The following is a 6809-nucleotide window of genomic DNA, read 5'->3' as shown; positions in this document are numbered from 1 at the left end:
GGGGGGGGGGGTTACCCTCATACCAATGCATTCTGACACAGGTAACTGACAGGGCAGTGCACTGATGAAAAGTTTGGAATCTTTTCGGGCTACTGCTGAACTGGAATTCAGAAATGGATCGATAAAACAGACTACTAGACTCTTCATGGTTTTTTCATTTATTTTATGGGTAGCATGCTTTTGTGGGGTGCAGTGGGGTGGGGAGGACTGTAAGGGAGAAGGCATCACTTTGTAAGCCCTGGTGACGCATGCTAGCTTGCAGGGAGTTGTTCTTTCCCCACTCCATTTCCCCACTCCAGTGGGAGGACATTTGGGGTTCCTGCAGTCAAGTTTGTAAAGCACTTTGCACAGTATAGTGCTGAGCATCTAAGAGACTGTTTCATGTTTCCATAAAAGCTGTGGAGCTGTTCAGACAGTTTTATAACATGATGCATAAGACAGCATCCTGGTGGCTTCCCTTGACTGCAGATTGCTTTTTTCATGGAAACTCTCCAAAGTTTTATCAGTGCAAAAGACCAAATGGGATCAGGGGAAGGAACAGACTTGCAAACTCTAGTGACTTCCCAGCCAATTCCAGACAGGAACTCTTGTAGTAAAATGCCCATTTGCCAGATGAGGACCCAAGGCAGACAATCAGGAACACAATTTAGCTCTCACAAGAACAGTGGACTTTTCACTTATGAAGACCATGAGCCTGTAATGGACCATGGCCTTAGCAGACATAAGCAGGCTGCAAAGAATACAGGGCTGAAAGAAGAAAATCTGTGGATGATGAATTGACAGAACCAAACAAGAGATTGGATAATACAATTTGAAAGAGAAGTTCCTGAGATTGTGCAAGAGGAATAAAGAGGAATAGGAGACTTCAAGAGAATGGCAGCTGCGAAAGAGGATGGAAAAGATTGTGCAAGTAGATTTGAAAAAGAACTGAGGTTGCCCACTTGGGTTAAAAAGCACTGATGATGATGAAAGATGACATGAGGGAATTTGAGGTAGAAGACGTAGAACTGAGAAGAATAGCAATTTCCACCCTGGGTCTCAAACAAGTGGATTTAAAAAGAAGACTGAAAAGAGGTCGATTGGTAGTTGAAATTCAGTGAACTGGAAAATATGACTGAACCATTGAAGGTGCCAAATACTAAACTTGGAAGTTGCCACATGCTTTAGTTGTTTTTGTCAGGTTAACACTGTTGTGTCCTGCTGGAGTTAAGCATGGTAGTGTGGGATTGCCATCTAGTGGCGGCCTCAGTCCTTTTTCAGGGTCTTAATATAAAGCATCCCATGCAAGCTTCTTCCACATTTAATATAGTGAAAATGTTTTTGTTCCCTGTCAGCTGAAAGTTGGATTAAAGATGATTCTACATGACACTGAATAAAGAACTAGTTTTCCTGCTAAAATCAGCAGTATTCAAGTCATGTGGCTACTCCATCAAATGTGGGAGAACAAACAATGGCTATTCTGGGTTACAAGTCTTGTCTGGAAGAACTCCTGGAGTTTTTCTGAATAGTTTTTGATGCAAATCTGAAGGGAAAAAGGCATGAGAAAGAAAGTGCTTTATAAAAGGGGATTTGGCTGAAGGTTAAATAAAGCTTTCCCATTTTTGTGGAGAGGGATGATGTCTCATTCAAGAAAGCAGGAAGTTGCAACACATTTACGATTAATAATGGGTACCTCCATAACTGTGCCTTCCAGGTTTTAACGTGGGTTCTGACATGAATTTTCCCCACTGGTCAGAAGAGGTTTCTTCATCCTTAATGGGGGCTTCTGGGTGTGTGGGGGCTTCCCAATGCAGCCTGTGGATGTTCCATCCCATGCACCCTCCCCAGTGATAGAGGACTTACCGATTTTATCGCCAGTTCTTGAAGACCAACTGCTTCCATGACATGCTGGTACACACAGGAGACACCCTGTGCACCAGTCCAGTTTCTTGGCCTTGCCTCCCCTCTCTCCTCCCCAGGGAAGGAATGCACAGGGGAGGCACAGCGGCCCCAGTGTGCATCCCCCACCAAACGCATCCTCCACTAGCAAGTGGACATTTCTCATAGAAAAATTCCAGCCATTCAGTTCTATGGAAGAGCCATGCTGGCTGTCCTGGCACACACAACCATGTTCCAAAGAGGTGAAGTGGAGTCCGAGTATAAATCCATGGAGCCGACTATTCCCGAGAAGAGCCATGCTGGCTGAGGCTGGTCCATCTTGTCCAGCATTTTGTTCACACAGTGGCCAGTCTGCTGTCCACGGGAAAACCACAAGCAAGATACAAACGCAACAGCACCCTCTAAAGTGGTGTACCTAGTACACCCCCTCTTATATTAGAGGCAGCAGGTATCTGTTAGAACAAGTTGCTGTTGATAGCCTTCTCCTCTTTGAAGTTATCCAAACCCTTATTTCAGTCAGTGGCCATCACCCTATTTTCTCAAAGTCAAAATAGTTTAATTTTCTTCTCTCATAGTTTAACCAAGCAGTTTATGAAGAAATTCTTCATACAGTGTGTAATACTTCATATGTGTGCTGTATGAACACATCTTGGGAATTCAGTTAATTTCTTAGGAAATCCCAGGATTCTAGTATTATGAGAGAGGTAGAAATGTCAACAGATTTTTCTAGAAATTACTTAAACAAGTTCTTAAATTGATGTCTTGTAAAATAACACATGTATCATATAAAAACAAAGTATGCTTTTTGTTGCTGTGAATTAGTTTTCTCATAGGAAAATTTAGTCAACCAACCAGCCAATTAGTATTCATAATTAAGTGGTTAACTGGAGTACTGCAATTAAGTTTTTTAATGCATACATGTTTTCATACCAGAATAGGATACAAACAGTGAGACTAAGAGGCTATTATTTTGTTTTACTAAATTGAGTTCAGCTAGTATACGCCACTGAAAAAGATGGGTTGCAGAACTATTTAATCTGTTGATGCCGTAATACCTGGAAAATGTATTTCTGCATCCAAATAAAATGGAGCAGAGTGATTATGTGAATGTATTTCTCCAGTAACAAAACTTTTGGAATGTCCAGTTCTGCTTCAGAGTAGTCATGTTGTAAGTCTTGATACTAAATTGTGAAAGCTGGTATTTAATCAAGAAAATTACCATGAAGTTAAGTCTGAGGAAAAAGCAGGTTTAGGGTTTCAGCTTGTCTTGGAAAATATTTTTAAAAGTTGTTCAATGAGTTCTACTCTGTTCTAGCAGTTCAATCCTATACAGGAGAACTCAGAAGTACACCCATTGAGTTCTGCAGGACTTATTCCTATTAAACTAGGTAGGACTTGCTTCTGAGTAGGCACGTATAGGATTGTATGGTTATCAGAAAAGCTCTATAGAATATAGTGGTATTTCTGCAGAAATGATGTGTAGCTTTAATGTGAGGATATGGTCCTATGGATGTTTAGACAGAAAAAGGACCTACAACTCCCAGCATTCCCTAGGCAGTGTAGAATTGTGTCTCAGAGCAGGATTATGCCCTGAGCTTTCATGCTGAAGAAACCATGTCCATACAGTTAGTTGCACTAACAAGCCTCGTTAACCACATGAAGAAATCTCATGGTTTATTGCTGAACTGTGAACTGTGGATTCTTTACTATGGCTTACTATCTTGGCTGAGCTCAGAGTACGTTTCAGCCACCCATGGTTCAACAACCCACACCCAAGCCTTGAATGTGGGTTCTCATGTTGTCAGAACCTGGTCATTGTCTCAGTTTGCCATACAGGGCGAAGAGTTATCCTTTTAGACCATTTGGTGACAGGCTGAATGGACTATTTCTGGGAGAAAAAACCCTTGTCTTTTAAGAAAACACAGAAAGCATCAGCATTTTGATCCTTACATAAAATAGGCTTGCTCCTCCAAACATTCAGTGAAGCAGAAAATGTCAGAAACATCATTAACTGAAATCAGGCTCCTTCTGAGTCTAACAATCCAGGAAATAAGATGCTCTAGGCCAGGGCATTTTTGACTCATGTTTTGATGTCTTTGTTTCCTTCCCCTGCATAATGCATCAAAAACATGCTGGCCTCAACAACCTTAAGCCTGAATTTCCAGCCTATTTTCTCAGACTGAGTCATGTTCTTTATATAATTTTCTGCACCCACTGCTATTTCAGTTTTATAGTCAACAGTGCAACAAAATCCATGGATTCAAAGTATGTGTTCAGGAGTTGAGGATTCGAGGAGGAAAGTCTTGCTATCCATTTGTTCTTTTCCCAAAGCACTGCCCATTCCTTGCCCATGTTCTGTCACTCTCCAGACCACTTTTACTGTGGCAGTGCTGCTCCTCTTCTGCTAGCAGCTAGACTGAATTAGGACAGCTTAAAAATTGCAAACAATTAAGAGTCACTAACCCAGTTTGAATTACATCAAATCAGAACTGTGCCCTCTTAAGTGGTTGCTAAAACTGGAGGGTGCAAAGCTGAGCGGAAGACATCTTTAGCTAGGTCCTTCTATTGTGAATGTGCGCCATAGAACATCCCTGTACATACGGTGTCCCAGTACAAGAATGGTTCATCTCCCTTCCCCAGGAAGCCCAGTTAGTGCTATTATACTGGCTTTCCAGCAAATCATGACAGTGCTTATTCCACCAACAGTGCTGCAATGGATCAAAGCACTTTTTTTTTTTTTAAACTGACATTTGCCACCTCATGTAGAATTCCCTGCTCTTTTTCAGTTTATCTGCAGACCTTAAAGTGTTGTTGTTAGTCGCGAAGTCATGTCCGACCCATCGCGACCCCATGGACAACATTCCTCCAGGCCTTCCTGTCCACCAACTCCCCAAGTCCACTTAAGCTCACACCGACTGCTTCAGTGACTCCATCCAGCCACCTCATCCTCTGAGGTCCCCTTCTTTTTTTGCCATCTATTGTTCCCAGCATTAGGCTCTTCTCCAGGGAGTCCTTCTTATTAGGTGGCCAAAGTATTTGAGTTTCATCTTCAGTATCTGGCCTTCTAGAGAGCAGTCAGGGTTGATCTCCTCTAGGACTGACCGGTTTGATCGTTTTGCTTTCCAAGGGACTCGCAGGAGTCTCCTTCAGCACCACAATTCAGCGGCCTCAATTCTTTGGCGCTCAGCCTTCTTTATGGTCCAGCTTTCACAATGATACAGTGCAACTGGGAAAACCATAGCCTTGACTATACACACTTTTGTTGACAGGGTGGCGTCCCTGCTTTTTAGTATGCTGTCCCGATTTGCCATAGCTTTTCTCCCCAGGAGCAAGTGTCTTTTAATTTCTTGGCTGCAGTCACCATCTGCAGTGATCTTGGAGCCCAGGAAAATAAAATCTCTCACTACCTCCATTTCTTCCCCATCTATTTGCCAGGAAGTGAGAGGACCGGATGCCATGATCTTAAGCTGAGTTTTAAGCCAACTTTTGCGCTCTCCTCCTTCACCCGCAGCAAGAGGCTCTTTAGTTCCTCTTCACTTTCTGCCACGAGAGTGGTATCATCTGCATATCTGAGGTTGTTGATATTTCTCCCAGCAATCTTAATTCCAACTGGTGATTCATCTAGCCCCGCCTTTCTCATGATGTGCTCTGCATATAGGTTAAATAGGCAGGGCGACAGTATACAGCCTTGCCAAACTCCTTTCTCAATTTTGAACCAATCAGTGGTTCTGTGTCCGGTTCTCACTGTTGCTTCTTGACCCGCATATAGATTTCTCAAGAGACAAATAAGATGGTCAGGTACTCCCATTTCTTTAAGAACTTGCCACAATTGGCTGTGATCCACACAAAGGTTTTAGCATAGTCAAACAAGCAGATGTTTTTCTGGAACTCCCTAGCTTTCTCCATGATCCAGCGTATGTTGGCAATTTGATCTCTAGTTCCTCTCCCTCTTCGAAATCCTGCCTGTACTTCTGGTAGTTCTCAGTCTACAAACTGCTGGAGCCTAGCTTGTAGGATTTTGAGCATAACTTTGCTAGCATGTGAAATGAGTGCAATGGTGCGGTAGTCTGAACATTCTTTGGCATTGCCCATCTTTGGGATCGGAATGTACACTGACCTTTTCCAATCCTGTGGCCACTGATGAATTTTCCAAATTTGCTGGCATATTGAGTGTAGCACTTTTACTGCATCGTCTTTTAGGATTTTGAATAGCTCAGCTAGACTACTGTCACCTCCACTAGCTTTGTTGTTGCTCAGACTTCCTAAGGCCCATTTGACTTCACATTCCAGGATGTCCACCTCGAGGTCAGTGACCACCCCATCATGGTTATCAGGGACGTTAAGCTCTTTCTTGTATAGTTCTTCTCTGTAATCTTGCCATCTCTTCTTAATCTCTTCTGCCTCTGTTATGTCCCTGCCATTTTGGTCCTTTATCATGCCCATCTTTGCATGAAATGTTCCCTTCATATCTCCAATTTTCTTGAAGCGATCTCTGGTCTTCCCTTTTCTATTGTTTTCTTCTATTTCTTTGCACTGTTCATTTAAGAAGGCATTCTTATCTCTTCTAGCTAGTCTCTGGAATTCTGCATTCAATTGGGTGTATCTCTTTTTCCCTTGCCTTTCACTTCCCTTCTTTCCTCATCTATTTGTAAAGCTTCCTCAGACAGCCAATTTGCTTTCTTGCATTTTTTCTTTGGGATTGTTTTAGTTGCTACCTCTTGTACAATGTTGCGAACCTCCGTCCATAGTTCTTCAGGCACTCTGTCTATCAGATCTAATTCCTTAAATCTGTTTGTCACCTGTACTGTATATTCATCAGGAATATGATTTAGGTCATACCTGAGTGGCCTACTGCTTTTCACTACTTTCTTCAATTTAAGCCTAAATTTTGCAACAAACCTTAAAGTAGCTGGGTGGAAATGAAACTTGCG

The sequence above is a fragment of the Varanus komodoensis genome, unplaced genomic scaffold (genome assembly GCF_004798865.1).
Source record: "Varanus komodoensis strain SLA01 unplaced genomic scaffold, ASM479886v1 scaffold3, whole genome shotgun sequence".
NCBI lineage: Eukaryota > Metazoa > Chordata > Lepidosauria > Squamata > Varanidae > Varanus > Varanus komodoensis.
This window is presented reverse-complemented; position numbering follows the sequence as displayed.